The sequence below is a fragment of the Ursus americanus genome, chromosome 10 (assembly GCF_024610735.1).
Source record: "Ursus americanus isolate L20-20 chromosome 10, mUrsAme1.1.p, whole genome shotgun sequence".
In the NCBI taxonomy this organism is placed as follows: Eukaryota; Metazoa; Chordata; class Mammalia; order Carnivora; family Ursidae; genus Ursus; species Ursus americanus.
The window spans coordinates 54,603,072-54,621,358 of record NC_142136.1 but is presented as its reverse complement, the minus strand read 5'-3'; the positions used below and the strand labels follow the sequence as shown (position 1 = coordinate 54,621,358).

At 43.5% G+C, this 18,287-nt stretch overlaps 1 long non-coding RNA gene across 1 annotated transcript; it reads left to right on the top strand.

The window, feature by feature from the left end:
* Positions 1-278: 278 nt before the first annotated feature.
* LOC148109367 (uncharacterized) lies at positions 279-17,443 on the top strand. The gene is made up of 4 exons (XR_015725948.1): positions 279-407; positions 14,963-15,005; positions 15,424-15,654; positions 15,890-17,443. It is a non-coding gene; the product is annotated as an uncharacterized LOC148109367 (long non-coding RNA).
* The last annotated feature ends 844 nt before the right edge of the window (positions 17,444-18,287 follow it).

Below are 18,287 nucleotides of genomic sequence, written 5' to 3'. Positions count from 1 at the left end.
CCTGCGGGGGGGTCACAGCTTTCCCCCGGGAGGGGGAGACTGCCGCTCGGGCCGAGTCCCTGCAGTGCCCCACCGGAAGATCCTGGAAGAAGGGGAGGAGGGTGTGGCAGGCGCGCGGAATAGGGGGCAGTCGGGGAGGCGGCAGTGGCAGCTCGGTCTCGAAGGTTTCCTGTCCCCGGGAAGCTAAGGACTGCGGCGGCGGCGGCGGCGGCAGCGGCAGGCAGCGCGCATGTGTCTCCTCCCGCCCTTGCTCCCTCCTCTCAGCGGCTCTCCCCTCCTCCGCCGCGCCGCCTGCTCTCTCCTCCTCCTACCCCAAGCTGTCAGTCCAGCCCTGAGCCTTCCTCCGCGCGGAGCCGGGCCGGCCCCCGCGGCTTCGCGGCGCTCCGCCCGGCGGTCTGCAGTCGAGGGTACGTCAGGGGGCCAGACCCCTTACCCGGGCGACCTTCGTGTAAACGCCGAACGCCTCTAGGTTTCTTTTGCTGCCTAGGGTATTTGGGGGGACAAGAGGTTTTAGAGGGTCTGAGAAGACGCCAGCAAGGCAATAGCTGGGGTTTGAAATACAGTGAGATCATGAGGAGGTGGGAGGTTATCTCAATTCTGCGAACTATATTGGCTCTCTGACCCACAGTTCCGCAAGAGGCAGTTTTTCACTGCGGGGTCAGACCCCTGGCATTCGGGCGCCTATAATGAGCCAGTGGTAGTCTAAGTAGGCTACATTAATTATCTCATTAATCCAGGGATTCCATGAGTGGAAAAACTGTTTCCCCTGACTACAGAGTAAGTTAAAAAAAAAAAAAACAAAAACCCAGAAAACAAAAAACCTTGCCTAAGGTCACCCATGCAGTCAGAGGCGGAGCTGGATGCGAACTTGTAGCCCTCAGACTGTAGGGTTGCCCTCCTTTATGTGTAGTCCCGGGCTGGACCCCAGGGCGAAGAGACAAATAGGAGTAGAGCAGAAGGTATTCTAAGCGATGGGGGGGGGGGAAACTACAAACACAGAAAGCAAGGACTTTCACAATGAGGGGAGTTTTGATGGTGGACAGAATCCACTGTCACATGAGGGAGAGGGGCTGGCTATGGCTGACTGAACCCCGAAGTTGAGTGGTGCAGAGAGAGCTAAGAAAACCAGCGACCCCCAGCTAGCCAGTAACTCAGGACATTCTGATCCTGCACACAGGCACCGTCAAAGTGTCCTCGTGCCGCTTCTTCTTGCCCCCAGTGGACATGGGGACTGACGTGTAAGCAAATTTACGTTCCGCCCAGACGTGACGACAGAGCGTCTGACAGCCTAGGGCAGACCAGCTGAAGACTGATAAAACCCACTGCTTTCTGAAGTTATAGCTACAGCTCTCTAGGGCCTTCATTTCTGCGAGATAACCGTCTTGACGGTCACTGTGAGCGACTTGGCTGGGAGAGATGAGGATACATGTAGGAAGATACCACAACCCTGCTAGTAGAGGAGTCGGTCTTTTAAATGGTAGTGCAGAAAGATGATAGCCTGGGCAACAGGCTGGAACTGGTGACTTCATGTATTCGGCACTAAAGTACGACATGAACCACGTCACTTGCGTTGACTGCAGGCACTGTCGCCCTTAATTCCTACAGGATTATAGGCTGAGTAAAATATTCTGATCTCATTGGGGGAGACAAGCGCCACCTGCTGGCATCTCCCCCCCAAACCTCCTCTCTCGCCAAGCCCCTTTCCCTCCAATCTCCCAGACTTAAAAACCAGGCTTGAAAATAATAGCAATAATAATAAATAAAAGCACACTTACATCACTTATAAAAACTAACCTCTTCTCCCCTTTCCTCACTAGTCTCTCCCCAAAAGGTGAGTGAGAAACAGACACAGAAAAAGTTTTCAATTAATATCTTCAGCTAAAACCAGGTGGTAGTCTCTGTGCTCAGTTTGCAAGGTATGATGGAGGACATCTAGCAGACTGCAAATTCAGTTCACACCACAGATTGTGGTGATGCGTCATATAGGGCGCGACTTTTTTTTTAAAAGACCACAAATTCTTTTTTAGAGGAAATGATGGAATAGGCGTTCAGGATTTGTCTTTTTAACAAGTGATCAGTCCTTATGTTAGGTTAACATAGTCATTATAGTTCCTTTTCCCTCTACAGATTACTAAACTGTAAACTCCTTGGGGGCGGGACCTATCATCTTTGTAACTCCCACCCCATATCTAAAATAGTACTTTGTGTATAATGCGTGCACAATAAATACTGGTAGTTAAGCATTGCACAATGAACCAAGTGCACAATAAACCTGTCTATTGCACAACAGAAAGCTTGCCATTTGTTGGTATGCCTTTCAAATTATATCCCTGAATGAAGGAGTTTTTCCTTAAAATGGAGGAGAGTATGTAACCCTTAAAACTGACCTTGATTATTTCTAAATATTCAAGAACTTGACAAACTATTTTCTCTTGCTGTCTTGCTTCTCTATTTTTTCAAAAAGATAGACATCTCTGTTTTGTCAAATACTCTTTTTACTTCTTGTGAAAACAGTACCGTCTTCCCATTCACTCTCCCCGCTCCACATACAGTTCTTGGATACAGCTGGTCATCTCAGTTAGTCTAGAAGTGGACTTCTGACCAAATGACAGAGCAGCCAGAGGATCAGAGGGTTCTGATTATGTTCAAACCCTAGGTTCTGACTATTCCTGATTTGCATCTTTAGTTTCTTTGAGATATCCAGTATATTTGTAATACATTCTACTGCTCATCTAAGTCAATTTTATTTGGTTTTCTGTCCGTGCAACCAGGAGTTCTAATTAATACATTCAATTTATCATATTTTAGTCTTTATTGCTCCTTGTTTTCCTATATAACCTCATTTTTGGGTGGTCTACAAATAATCTTTTACAAAGTATTTGTGGATAATGTCAGCAGATTTTTTTCATGCTTTATCTTTAGTACTTTCTAATCATTTTGCAAAGTTAACAGAATTCAAGTGATTGACAAAATGGGGGAAATAGAAATATTCTCAGATTTAAATATTGGCTATTAGGAGAAAAGTGATCAGTTTCAACAACAAACAAAAAAATTTTAGAACCCATTTAAAAAACAATTCCTCTTGTGCTCAGAAAAGTTATCACACTCTTCCATATTTAAGACGCATCTCTTGTATTCTTGCCTGAAAAGTAGAGCTGTGGACAAGCTTAGGAAAATCAAACTTACAAGAATGGCAGATAGATTTGAGCAGGGCTAGGGGTGTCTGGGTGGCTCAGTTGGTTGAGCATCTGCCTTGGGCTCGGGTCATGGTCCCAAAGTCCCGGGTAGAGCCCTGCATCGGGCTCCCCGCTCGGCAGGAGTCTGCTTCTCTCTCGCGCTCTGCTCCTCTCCCACCCATGCTCTCTCTCTCTCCCTCACTCACTCTCTCCTAATGAATACATAAAGTCTTTAAAAAAAAATTGAGCAAGCCTATTCGGCCTGTACCATCTTTTCAGAAAGCCATAAAGAATTCTTGTTTGGTGGGAACTCAAAGCATTTGCTGAAGAGGTAGGCATGGTCACCCAGGTTTGTCCTTTGTGGTCCTGACTGCCCCCTCCAACCATAGTTAATTCAGTAAGAGGGGCTGACACAAGATCCAATCAGCTCCAAGCAGGGGAGTTCACCCATCAGACTCTCCTGAAAATTGAAGCAAAACACACCGAGACCAGAGTCAAGTAACAGCAGGTATTTGACCCCAAAGGCAGCCAGAGTCCCATCTTTTTACCTGGATATTTTCCAACCTCCCTGCTTCAGTTTCCTCTTTCTTAAAAAAAGGAGTAAGAATATTCCCTGCATAACACCAACCTTTTTGGTTATTCACTCCACATGCTCTCAGACTTAAGTATTCTCTTTCTACTATATCAGTAAATATTTATATGTAAATATTTATCTGGAAGTGATCAGAGTGCGTTGTATTCATTTGTATTTAAGTACATCTGGGACAGAGCTCAGGCTTTTTTTCCCTAGAGCTCAATGTGTGGCAGGAAGACAACACTCTGACCTAGAACTTCTGAGAGATTAATAGCATTTTTTAAAAGACGTATTTATTTGAGAGAGAGAGAGAGAGAGAGAGAGAGAATGAGTTAGAAGGGCAGAGGGAGAGAGAATCTCAAGCAGACTCTGAGCTCAGCACAGAACCCTATGAGGGGCTTGATCTTGCAACCCTGAGATCACGACCTGAGCTGAAGCCAAGAATTGGACACTTAACCAACTGTGACACCTGCATGTCCCTAATAGGATTTTGAAAGAACCTGTGAGGGAGAGATAGCTTGGACCAACCATCGTGTGAAGATGATTGTGACAAAGAGTCTTTTGGCTTAATTCGGTTGATACCTCTTTGAGTAAGTTATAAGGAGAAAATGTCAGTGACCAATAGCTGACCCTCAGGTTTCTGTCAGAAGTTTCTGAAGAGGCTACCAGGGGAAGAGCCACTGGAAAATAAGGACTGGAGGGCACCAGCTAACAGAACATTAACTTATGAAGCAATGTATTTTGGGGGTGCCTGGGTGGCTCAGTCAGTTAAGCGTCTGCCTTTGGCTCAGGTCATGATCCTGGGGTCCTGGGATTGAACCCCAAGTTGGGCTCCCTATTCAGTGGAGAGCCGGCTTCTTCCTCTGCCACTCCCCCTCTCCCGTTCACACTCTCTCTCTCACTCTCTCTCACTCTCATTCTATCTCAAATAAATAAATAAAATCTTTTTTTTAATTTATTTTTTAGTAACTAGCTTTTTAAAGATGTGAATGTAAATATTTGATTATAGATAATAGCTTTACTATGACTGGTCCCCCCTAAATATTTCATCTATTTATTATATTGTGTGTCATTGGTTTATAATATAATGGCATATTACACTATTGGCTTGTAATACAGTAGTCTCCCCCTTATCTGTGGTTCTGTCTTCTGTGGTCTTGATGACCTGTGGTCAGCCGTGGTGTAGAAGCAGACAATCCCCCTGACATATCATCGGAAGGTCACTAACAGCCTACCCACCCCTCCAGCGCAATGCCTATGTCATTCACCTCACTTCATGTCATCACATCGGCATTTTATCATCTCATATCAATAGAATATTGTTATAATTGTTTTATTTTGTTATTCTTGCTAATCTCTTATTGTGCCTAATTTCTATATTAAACTTTGGCATAGGTATGTATGTATGGGAAAAAACCCAACATATATAGGGTTTGGTACCATCTGTGATTTCAGGGATCCACTGGGGCTGTTGGAATGTATCCCCTATGATAAGTGGGGAGACTACTGTATAACGAATACATGAAGTATTTAGGGGAACCAATTATTTCTTTATAAATAAATTGCTTAACTTGCATGGGTAAACTGAAACAGCATTATTATCCAGTACGTGTCCTCTGAACCATAGTTCTCTAGGCTGTGAATAGGCATTGTGCATAAAGGTTTTTATTGCCAATAAGTTTAGGTTAGTAAAAGAGTTTAGAAGTTATTTCACTCTGGGACTTCTTAGAGTCTTCGATAGGCTAATGTGTATTGTGAATATGCATAAAAGAGAAGTGGCTTATCTCCAGCTTTTCTCATATATATTTGAGAAACCCTAGACTAAGATAATCTCACATTGAGAAACCCCAGGTTGGGGTCATCTCTCTCCTGACATTATCTATAATAAATCACAGTTGAACAGATCAAAATTTACCCCCAAGTCCATATTTAAAATGATGCCAAGTGTCACTAATGTAGCATTTCCTCAGCAAGTGCCATTCCAGGCCTGCTGTTCATTAGGTGGATTTTAAAAGAACAAAAAAGTCTTCCTATCTGTACTTAAGGTACTGTGTATCTAACTACAACAGTAATTTATATGTTCCCCAAAGGCAGTTTTTAAGACTTCTGATGTCATTACAGGGATATTTTCCAAATGTAAGGCTGTCATTACTGCTTAGTCAGATGCAGAACCAGAGAGTGCCTCCCAGAGGGGCCGTTCTCCCCAAATTTAGCAGGAAACACTCTCTGGCCTCAATGGTATTAAGCTTTCTGCACCTAGATGTTATCACTATTCGTGTTCCCAGGATTTAAGAGTAGATGTGGAGAACTTCAAGTTCTTTCTTGAATCATTCCTGGGCATTAGAAGAGGGTTTTGGGGGTGCCTGGGTGGCACAGCGGTTAAGCGTCTGCCTTCGGCTCAGGGCGTGATCCCGGCGTTATGGGATTGAGCCCCACATCAGGCTCTTCCGCTATGAGCCTGCTTCTTCCTCTCCCACTCCCCCTGCTTGTGTTCCCTCTCTCACTGGCTGTCTCTATCTCTGTCGAATAAACAAATAAAATCTTAAAAAAAAAAAAAAGAAGAAGAAGAGGGTTTCGGGTCCCTAGGTGGCTCAGTTGGTGAAGCGTCCAACTTCTGATTTCAGTGCAGGTCACAATCTCATGGGTCATGAGGTCAAGCCCCGCATTGGGCTCCATGCTGAACGTGGAGTCTGCTTGGAATTCTCTCTCTCCTTCTGCTTCTGCCCCTCCCTCTGCTGGCACTCTCTAAATAAACTAATTAATTTTAAAAAAAAAAGAGGGGTCATACCTGGACTTAGGAATAAGGCCAGGCAATGAAGCAACAGCTCAGAAGCAAAGGCATGTGGTCCTTTCATTCTTATTTCCTGGCAAATCAGGTCAACAGGTGGCACAACCAACCATGGTTCAGACCCAAAGCAAGTTAGAACTTTCTTCAATTTCTGGTTGGCAGAAACAGCAAAGTCAAAATTAGTGGGGTCGAAGCTGGAGGACTAACCAGGAAGGACTACTGAAGTCCCTCACAGTAGCCACAAGGGAGGCCACCAGAAACCCCAGACAATCTAGTAAGGGCAAGGATAGTCTCAGATTCATGTGGGGTGAAGCAAATCACAAACCGGTAATGGGGAGTGTGTGTGGTAGAGCCCAACTCTGGGAGAAATGTCCAGCAAGTAGACAGAAATGTCCAGACAGGGCCCCGGGCACAGTGGTGAGCTGTAGTCTGGTCAGGAAGCACTTGTATGGCATGGAATCTCTCTGCCAGGATATATAAGAAACTGCTAACCGTGATTGTTTCTGGGAAAGAAAACTGGGAGAGTGGGCTGGGAGAGAGACTTTTCTTTCTCCAGATACATTTTTGTTCTGTTTACATGTTTTATTAGTGCTTCTATGACTCTTTTTAAGCAATTTTTAAAGTACCAGTTGAAGAGATTGAGTTTGGATCACCAGTCCCTGAGGAACAGCTGGCAAGTCCTAAGGAAGATGGAAGTGATAAAATGCTCTGCGGGATGGATCAGAAGTGACGATGAGGCACATGGCATGCGGGAGAATGGGTGGATGAGAAGTGCTGGTTAGGAAGAAGGGACAGAGCATCAGTGTTTAGCAGAGGTCTTCCCAGCCACTTCCAAGCCACCTGGGTACTGGCGGTCGGTGGCAGGAGGCACTGTCTCTGTCCCACAGTTCTGTCAAATGCCAGAGACAAAGAGAAGGGGAACACGGAAAGCTGTCTTCAAGAAAGCGCTCCAGGGCAGCTTATGAATGTCCAGACTGCAGAGGTAAGAAAGCAAAGGAAGTAGAAACAGCAGATGTAAGCTACTACTCCAAGGATTTGGGAATTGGGGGGAAGATAAAATTAAAAGGTGACTAAAAGCGCAAATGGAGCAGAGAAAACTGACTTAATGTTTAAGGTAGGGAAGATCTGAGATTTGAAGGGTGAGGACAAAGCCTGTGAGGAAGGTAAGACCAGAGCGCCCAGCAGGAAGAAGTGGCTGTGAGGGTGGCAGAGACTGTTGGCCATGGGACATCCAAGATAGGGGAGGAGACGAGAAGGATGGGGTCCAGGGTGGATGGAAGGACTCAGATGCCTCCTCTGGAGACTGGAATGAAAAAGTCAGCAGACCTAAGTAAGAACACCAATATGCCAAACTAGCAATTTAGGCCCCTTAGGGATTGGATGCCAAGGGTCAAAAATCTAAATATATATTATCTGCTAAGAGCAGAACTGGAGGTTGGAGGTGGGAAGAGAGATTTATGAACCATAGAGCAGTCACCCCCATTATAATCAGAAATATGTGATCTTTGACTTTCAGCCTTAACTAGCACATTAACCTATCACTGACATCTCGATGCTACGCACAAGAGATGGTTTTCCCCTTGGATATGTCCATTTGCTTTTAATTCTTCTATGGGTTGCAAAATCCAACATGTCTTAAAATATATAGCTTGGTGTTTAAGATAGAAAAATGAACTAGCTCCTCATAACAGACCACTTCTCTCCCATAACCTCTCTGTAGACAAAGCCACTCCAGGGAGTTTGTATCCAGTCTGTCATGTCCTCAGCGAGGGAGGCCTCAGGAATGCAGTCCAGCTTCCCTGTTCTGCAGATTGGGAAACTGAAATAAAGGCACAAAGGTGAATTACTCAATGTTATGCTGCTGGCCAGTGCAGAATGTAGATAGAACTCAGGTCATTTCTTATCCACTGTGTTCTCCTTGTCCCTCATGAGATGATGCCACTGTTATGTTTGGACATCTGCTCTTGTCCTTCCATCAATGTGGTTTGTTTGCTTTCTGCCCGAGTGTGACTTTATGAAAGGGGAGTCATGTGGGGTGCTAGCTCACAGGGCTGATGCTGGGTAAGGGCTTTGGCAGGAGCTGGTCCGAGGGACCTGAGATGATCTAGCTACTTGTCTCTGGAACGGGACAGGCAGTGTGCCCTCGGGCAGCTGAGGGGAGATATAGTTACGCAAGGTCCAGGCAAAACACAAGGCCATAAGTTACATGATGTCTACTTCATGTAGTGATCCTTCAGGATACTTTCTGCCATGATTAGAAAGGCTGGGTTCCCCTGGGCTTAAACCAGTGGCTACAAAACATTTTGGGCATTGCAGATCCTTTGAAGTTCTTTGACAAGAGATATACTCTCTGCCCAGAAGACTGAGCATGAATTCCTACATGCACCATTTTGTGTACAATTCAAAAGTACTAGAGATACTCTGAACCTTCTAAGGCTGGTTAAGCAACATGTATTCAACTCTGATTGTAAACAAATCTTCCCTATTAAAAAAAAAATGTCAAGAGAAGTAGTTTGTGCCATAAGACTATCTTGGGAAATATTCTTTTTTTTTAGGTACAGCAAGTTTTTCTTCTTCTGAACCCCTGGTATTTCCTTTGCGCACAGAGGGAAGCTTGTGACATTGGAACTGTCTTCCAACACATAAGTAGAGGTGGAGGGTAGTTGAGGTGATTCTGATAAAAAGGACTCATCCATGCTGACCATGGGCCCCCATCTGTAACACTTTACATTCCTATTCAGGCTTCCACAGCCACACACCATATTTGATCCCCACCCAGCCTCTCCTAACAGCCTCCCACAGCCCAGCTTAGATAATTCATGTGTTCTCAGGTCTTTTCCAGCATTTCTGCCATCTGGCTAATGACGGGGCACCATATGTCAGCAGCAGGATACGGGCATCCGCCTATGGCTTGGGGCACAGACCTGCCCCTGTGAACAGCATGGCTTCCCAGGGTGAGGCTCACTCCCAAATGACACCAGGCATCTCTATGCATGAGTCTGCAACCAGGACACAAATGACTGAGGTTCCTCCCACTCTGGGCTGAGTGTGTGGTAGATGACATAAATGTGTTTGAGTTACCTTTAATTTAAGTCATCCATCACCTGCCTCTTCCCTAGCAACTTAGTGCAGTTGTTTCACACGTAGGCACAGATATTATCTAACTAATCACCCATTACTCCTGCGGGATTAAAAATCAGAAGGCAAGGGCTTTACTACTGAGTTCAGTGAATGTATCAAACAGACTTTCACCCAACACCGTCCCCAAGGGGTTCCAGATTACTCAGGTCATTCAGTGAGTGATGCCTGGGAGAGATCTCTTGACAGAAGCGGGTACTTCCTGTCTTCACACAGCGTTAGATGGGAAACCAGGAAGCATGCAGATTGCCTTGTGTGGTTAGCAGTTCTGTGCGCAAACCAGGGAGTGGGAATGGGGCCACCTAAAGGTCCAGACCCCGGATAGTGGACCATAGCTTCCTGATCAGACATGAGAGAAGCACACATCTTTCAGGTCGTTGCTACTGATTAGGTTCACACTGTTCTGCACGGACTGTTTCTAATTATACATGTCTCTTCCCCTAACTGGGACCATTTGCGTCCAGATGGCTGCATTAGGCAGTACCTGTTTCTCTTTATCATGCCTGAAAATCCAAGGGATCCTCTAGGCTTAAGGTTTTCTAAAAAGGAGGCCAGGCTTTCATTCACTTTCTCCCTCAAACTTCTTTTTCAACTTAAAAAAATAATCTGAATGCAAATGAGAGATATTAAATGCAGGGCTCTTAATAATGAACTGTTATTAGTCATTAACTATTGAATTAAGTAGGCAAATATGTTTTCAGCATCAATTAGCCAGCCTTGCCTAACTTCAGCAAGCTAAGAGAAAAACCCGGAGGGCTTTCATAAATGGAGATGGGATGTGTGGCCGTCATATGACCTAGTCCAGCTAGTGAGAACAACAGTGAAAATCAGGTATTAAAATTTATTTTTGCAAGTTGTAATTTAACTGCAAATTTGTTACCATTGACCTTGCCCTTGATTTTTCCTTCAAATTAGTAAAACAATAAGCTTTTATAAACTGCATGATTTCATAAGATGAGAGAAGTTCAGGAAAATAATGCATACTATAGTTATTTCTTAACTACTGTGCTAATGGGAGTTCTTGAAGGGCAAGGTCATTGAAATGCTGTGTGTTACGGAAAAAGAACTGAACTGGAAATGAGGGTGCAGTCCTATTTCTAGCAAGGTCACCAGTCAGCTGTGTTACTGGGACCAAGTCATTTAATTTCTCTGGAACTCAGTTTCCACTTGTGTTACATGACAGGTTTGGATGGTTTATGTCGAAGATCTTTTTTCTCTGAAATTTCATGACTCTTAAAATTACAGTTTGATAAATAATTTCAACTTTCTGTTCTACCAAAAGTACTTTGACATTACTTCTTACCCAGAGAAAGCATCTCTCTTAAGTATCCCCTGCCTCGTCAGAGGAGAATAAAACTATAAATGGCTAATGATGAGCCTGAGGCAGAAGAAACTAGTATCCTGAAAAATCCACAAAACACATAATAATCTGTCATACATTAGGTGTGCGAAGTACTGCAGGCAAATTCAATTCTAGAATTCTTAATTAGGCTCTGATTGTACATTCCCCTTCTCATAACACCTTGCTTCTCAAGTATCAATAAGCAGAGAATCTTAATTTTGCAGAAAAAGAGAAAAATGTTTCGGGGGGGAATGAGAAGTAATGTAGTGGTAGCCCGGAGAAAGCATTGAGAGAAGGACCATCTCAACCATCCATCTCAAAAGTGAGATTTAGGAAAAGTCCAGAGTGATCAGAACTTCTACAGTGCTTTGTATGCTGGTGTTGTAGGTCCTTGAGTTATGAAACAGAAGCCATGAGAAGGAAATAATACTGGCCTTGTTTTTGATTCTACTGATGCACATACAAAAAAAAAAAAAACCCAAAACATCCTGGGGCATCTGAGTGGTTTAGTCGATTTAAGAGTCCGACTCCTGATTTCAGCTCATGTTGTGATCTCAGGGTCCTGAGATTGAGCCCCATGTTGGGCTCAGGGGAAGCTGGAGCCTGCTTAAGATTCTCTCTCTCTCCCTCTCCCTCTCTCCTTCCTGCCACACCCCCCTTAAAAAAAAAAAAAGATAATCTTTAAGGGTAAAATCATGATTGTCATTCTAATATAAAATAAACACATGTCAAGGAAATATTTAACTCCTTCATTAATCATTAAACCCATAAGATACTTCAGCTGGTTCAAAGGAGAATTCAAGTGAATACACACATCTTCGTGCAGAGAGGGAATGCTGAAATGAATTTACAAGTAGACACAAGTGCAGTCTATCCTCCGGGCAATTATCGATTGCATTCCACCAGACGCAAGTAATTTGCAACTCTGTGGACAAGAATCATTTGCATTATTATTAGCTTTCTGCAATTTGCAGAGCTGTAAAACAGCTCGGAGAGAGCGAAAGGGATGATAACTAAGAAGGGTGCAGTAGACAGGACATTTGGGGATCCTTTTTCTTTACCTTTTTTCCCCCTTCAAAGTCTTTCACAAATTTCCTGACAATTTGCGTTGAAGGAATGTAATGTGGTAGAGTGTAATGAACCCAGGATATGGCAATAGGTGACCCTGCGTTTGAATTCCTTGGTTATCTTGAACAATATATGACTTCTGAGTCTCAGTTTCCTTTTCAGTAAAATGGGAATGATGTTAGCTACCTTTGAAGATTGTTATTCAGGTTAAATAAGATAAACATATTGCAGGTCACTGAATAGATTCTGAGTAAGTAGTAGCCTTTATTTGGTAGTACTAATTACCCAGAAAAATCCATCAGTTCGTTAGAACATACTGATGGATTTACTTTTGAAGAAATCTGTCTGTCTGTGATCCAGGTACAGTTAATACAGGTAAAAGTGCTTTGTAAAGTATACAAGTCTATATAAAAATTAGCTTTTTATTTTTTTAAGTCTTTTAGTTGAGTATAGTTGACATACAATGTTACATTAGTTTCAGGTGAACAACACAGTGATTCAAAAATTCCTTTTTTCTTATTCATTGCTGGTGTGAATGCAAAATGGTGGAGTCACTTCGGAAGGCAGCGTGGCAGTTTTCTAAAACGAAACGTACTCTTACCATATGATACAGTAATCATACCACTTAGTATTTATAGAAATGAGCTGAAAGTTTATGTCCACACCAAAACCTGCGCATGAATGTTTATAGCTGCTTGTTCAAAATTCCCCAAACGTGGAGACAACCAAGATGTCCTTCAGAAGATGAAGAGCTAAACAAACCGCCGTGTATCCAGACAATGGAATACTAGTCAGTGATACCAAGAAATAAGCTATCGAGCTGCAGAAAGACAAGAGGCAAACTAAAGTGCATATTGGTAAGCAAAAGAAGCCGATCTATAAAGGCCGTAGACAGTGTAATTTCAGCTATACGACATTCTGGAAAAGGTGAAACTATGGAAACAGTAAAAAGATCCGTGGTTGCCAGGAGGTGCAGGGGGGAGAAGGGAGGGGTGATGAAGGGGAGCACAGAAGATTTTCAGGGCAGTGCAACTGTTCTGTGGGATACTGTAATGTGGGACACATGCCATTATACATTTGTCAAAAGCCATAGAATGCACAACACAGAGGGAACGCTAATGCAAACTATGGATTTTAGTTAATAATAATGTATCAATATCAACTTTTGAAATATAGCAAATGTACTGCACTAATGCAAGATGTTAATAATAGGGGAAACAGGTGTGCACGTGAGGGGGTATATGGGAACTCCCCAACTCTCAGTTTTTCTGTAAACCTAAAACTGCTCCCCCCAAAATCCTTGTTATTTCCTTGTACTGGCTGTGTGATCTTGGGCAAGATCTTTAAATTCTCTAAGCTTGCATTTCCTTCCCTGTAAGATGAATGTAAATGCAGGCTCTTCCCTGTAGGGTTGTGTTGGGGATAGGAGCTCTAGCACAGGGCCTGGCGGCTTTGAATGATATTCAGCAGGTGGACCTGCACCTGTTGTTCAAATACGCAACACTTCCATACGGGCTGCCCTGAACATATTGCCCACCTCCTCCCCACCAAAAAACACCCATATCACCTGCCAGGCTCCTCTTCTTAGTTTGTCACACACTTCCCTGTGCCCCAACATCTAAAGGGTTAGTGCCCAGTGCGGCAAGAGGTCTCAGGTATCCTACTGCTCATGTGAGACCAGCGACAGCTCTGACTGGTCAGTGCCCATGCCATACTGTCTATGAAATGCTTTATATCATTCCTGGTACGCAAGGAGTAGGAAGCCCTGAAGGACTGTTAGCTACTGTTATGAATATTACTATTTCTGTTATTTAAATTTTTATCCTTTGAGCACAGTCTTGTTTTTATCAAAAATGTCAATGGCTATGGCTATGAAAGGAATGTGTGTGCCTTAAAGCAATTTTTTTTTTAACTATGGAAAAACACTATACACAGAGAGGAAGCTTTTTGTGCCTGCCTGTAGCCTGGGCTCAAAATGCATGCTGCAAAAATTTAACTGCAGGCTGATGAAAAGCAAGGCAGTCGGCTGATATGAACATATTCCATAATTGCTTTAGCCTTAGTGTAGCATTCAAGAGTTATCATGCAATTACTGGAAATGGAAATCCTGTTGATCAATTGACCTACGTGTCGAGTGCCATGTCTAATTTGTATGTCTGTTCTCAGGTAGAACCCTGAGGCTGCCATCACAGAGAAATAATAAGAGACCAATCAGAGCTTGGGACTTCCAAGAAAAACATGAAAAGGGGGAGGTGAACCGTTATCGGAGGAATTTGATTATCTGCACTAGATTATCCTATCTAAGAGGTGTGAACTATGCTTTCTCCTTAAGAACATCTTATTTAGCCTGTGGTTTCGAGTGTGTCACCTGCTTGAACCATCCCTTCCGCCTTGTCTATGAGGACATCAGGAGGGAGGAAGGCAAGTAGCACAGGACAATACCATCAGGGAGACAATGTGGCATTACTATAATGGCCGCATCACAGTCATCAAAGTGCTCTCTTCTTTCCTCAATTCCTAAACAGCAGTGAGAGGACACTCTTTTTGGTGTCCACCAGGTAAGTCAAATCCAATTGAATCAACCCTTGGTCCTAGGAGAACAGCTTTAGCAGTAGAGGGAGGAACCCAGCTGAGAACCCTCACAGGGCAGCTCACCCAGAAAGGCTGGTTTAAGGCTCCGGGCCTGTCCTTCTGGGTCCCAGATAGCCACGCCAATGACAGTGATATCGTCACTTCACCTGCGTTTCATTTATATGACTCTGTCAGACAAGGTGGTTTGGCTTCCTTCCCTCTACTCTCCAGCCTGCTGCCAGAAACCCATCGAGGAACACAGCAGAACAAAGGCCTTTTTAGGAACATCATCTATCTTTTTCCAGGGCCCATGATGGTGTCAGAGCTGCGGTGGGAGGAGTATAGGCAGTAAGTATTTTTTTCCTGCTTGGTCTGCTTATGGGGAAAGACGCACAGAGATGCAGGCTCAGAAAGAGAAGGCCATCCCACAGCCTCGTTCTTCCCGCACCCCTCTGCCTGCACACCGACCCTGCCCTGGCTTCTGGTCCAGCTCTCACCTGCTCTCCCGGCCTGCCTGGGACTGCCCTGGATTCTCTCCTTCATGCTCTCCGGACCTTCGCTCAGGCCATCACCGGGGTATTTTGTTTTCCTAATTTCAAAGCTGGTACAGACACACTCTCCTGGAGAGGAGGACAGCCTTCCAGGAGAGTAGGGAAAAACCCTATTACATTCTGACCCATTATTTGTTTATCTGAATTATTGTTTTGTTTTGTTTTGTTTTGTTTTTCTCGACTGCAAGCATTGTCTGTCCTTTTCTAATATGCAGGTTGAATAGGCTTCTGTTGAAAAGGATTTTGTTCTAATATGATCCTAAACGATGGAATCGAGTCAACAAAGACATTGTCTATGATAGATTCATTGCTTTCTTTGGAAGAATCCATGCCAGTTTGGTGTGTGTGTTCATGTGACTTAACAAAGGTGACCAAGGGGACTTGGGAATCAGCTAACGCCAAGAGCTCCCACGGCGGCTTCTTCAGTTACCTGACTTAAGTTAACGGTAAATGCCAACCCATGGTGGGGGGCCTCTCGCCACAGCCACAGGACGGGCCAGCCTTTGGCTCCTTAACCCATTTAGGGGGCTAATCTTTGCTCTATTATTACCATGTTTAAAATATATTTTAATACCCGATAGTCACTTAAATTACTCTTCCTTTTCTAAATTTTCTTTGATATCTTTATCTATTAATTCTACCAAATACACTTGAAAATAATTTTGTTCCCCCTCTCTCCAGGGTATTTGCTGATTGTAAAGGAGGAAAACTCCCCACATCTCTACAATAGAAAGATCTGGTGGTCACCATTTATCCATCTGCTAAATTACAAGACAGCCAGAACTGTATGCCTCCACATGTGTTGCAATTTGGAACATATCACATGACCTAGGGAAGTGCTCTTGCTAAAAATGTTTACTCTGGGGGTGTCTGGGTGGCTCAGTCTGTTAAGGGATGACTCTTGATTTAGGCTCGGGTCATGATCTCAGATCGTGGGATCGAGCCCCACGTCGGGCTCTGAACTCAGCGGAGGATTCTCCCCTTTACCTCTCTCCCTCCCCCTCCCCTGCTCCCTCTCTTTCTTTCTCTCTCTCAAACAAATATATAAACAAATCTTTTTTAAAAAATGTTTACTCTGAACCCAATCAAGCCTGTTTGGAAGATACAAAGACTAGAAGGGCAAGTTAAAGTGCACCATGAAAAGATAATCAGACACATCCAGGTCAAAAGGATTGGCCTGATGTTTTCAAAAGATCAAAATGATTTTCAAAATATCTCAAAATTATTTTCAAAATAACAGAAGTATTTTCTAGAAGCCAAAGATGTGAAAAATGAAGTGGTGGGACTGTTTTCTACAATAAAAGAGACTAGAGAGACAGAATAACCAAATGTAACTTGTGACCTATAATTTGATTCTAATTTGAAGGGCATAAAGCAGCAATAAATGACACATTCTCAGGACAATTAAGAAATGTAAAAATGAAATAGGTACTAGGAAATCATTGTTAATTTTCTCAGACGTGGTCATGTTATTGGGACTATGTTGGAAAATATATTTTGAGGACATGGATATCAAAGTATTTAGGGTGAAGTGTGATGACGTCTGCCACTTGGTTTCGTATGATTTGGCAACAATAAAAAACCCAGTATAAATAATTGTGTGTATATACCTGATATGTGTATATAAATATAGTGTGTGCATAAATGTTTTATACATGTGTAATCATACACACATGCGTGAATAGATAAATCTAACAATTATCGAATCTAAGTGGTGGATATATTGGTGTTCTTTCTACTATCTTTTCCAACTTCTATGTTTGTTTAAAAAGTTTTCATAATAAAAAATTGAGGGGGGGACATAAAATCATTGAGATTTTGACTTGAATTGCATGAAAACAGTATGTTAATTTGGGAATAATTAACATGTTTATAAAATTTAGCATTCCTTTCCAGGAACATTCTACTTATCCATTTATTCAGGTCTTCTTTTATGTCTCTCGATAAACTACTTTTAGCTTTTTTTTTATGGAGGTTGTCATATTCATAAGCTTGATAGTAATGACAAATGAAAGTCATTTGCTTCGTAAACATGAAATGTGGCTTTTGTTCAGTCATTTAGTTGCATCTCAGAAACTGAGGCTAACGGGGAACTCAGAAGTTGGTTAAGCATCTGCCTTTGGCTCAGGTCATGACCCCAGGGTCTTGGATCTAGTCCCGCATTGGGCTCCCTGCTCAGTGGGGAGCCTGCTTCTTCCTCTCCCTCTGCTGCTCCCCCTGCTTGTGCTTTCTCTCTCTCTGACAAATAAATAAAATGTTTTAAAAAAAAAAGAAGTCTATCTTGTGACTAACATGCTGCATTTATGGGGTCCATCAAAACTACGTTACATGTTTGATGGGATGTGGAAAAGAACAGAACGGAAACAGGTCCCCAAACTCCACATGGCTTTGGTCTTCCAAGCACGTATTTTCTTGGGAACCTGGTATCATGTTGTTACAGTAACCCACTTAACTCCCTGCCAGTTCTCTCAAGTCCTTAGTGTAGGTCTAGGGTTTGAAGGGAGGTGATCGAACCTATTACCTAGTCTCTCCTCCAGATTCTGAACAAATTTTAAAAAGACTCAAGAAACCAGACTTAGCGACAATACAACAGCAGCTATATTCAAGTACAGCTAGTGGCATAAAGAATGCGACTTGACCCGAAGCCTAACCTCGAGCTTCCTATTCTCCCTGATAAATTCAGCAGCCACAAATTGAAAAGCAGAGGACTCAGGGCTTCCCTTGCAGGGGAGGAAAGCCCTCTGCTGAGCTGACTGAGGGAAAGGAGGAGGTGGGGAGGAGACTGTCTCTGCTTGTTGGCAGATAGGAGGCTGAGCACTTACCCCACCATTCCTATTGGTCTCTCCACTGTGGTGAGGAGCCAGTGAGAGGGAAGCCTCCCCGCAGGTCTCCAAGAGGGCTGAGGGGCTGGGGGTGAATTCCTCAACATCTGGAGAAGTCAGGAATTTCCACTCTACAGTCAAGATGGAGAGCACCGGACAAAAAAGAAAAGACATCCCCCTCCATTCCAAATTAGGTTTCATTCACATGCCTTCCTTCTTGGCTGACTGGTCCCTGGCAGAGCAACTGTGGACCTCCA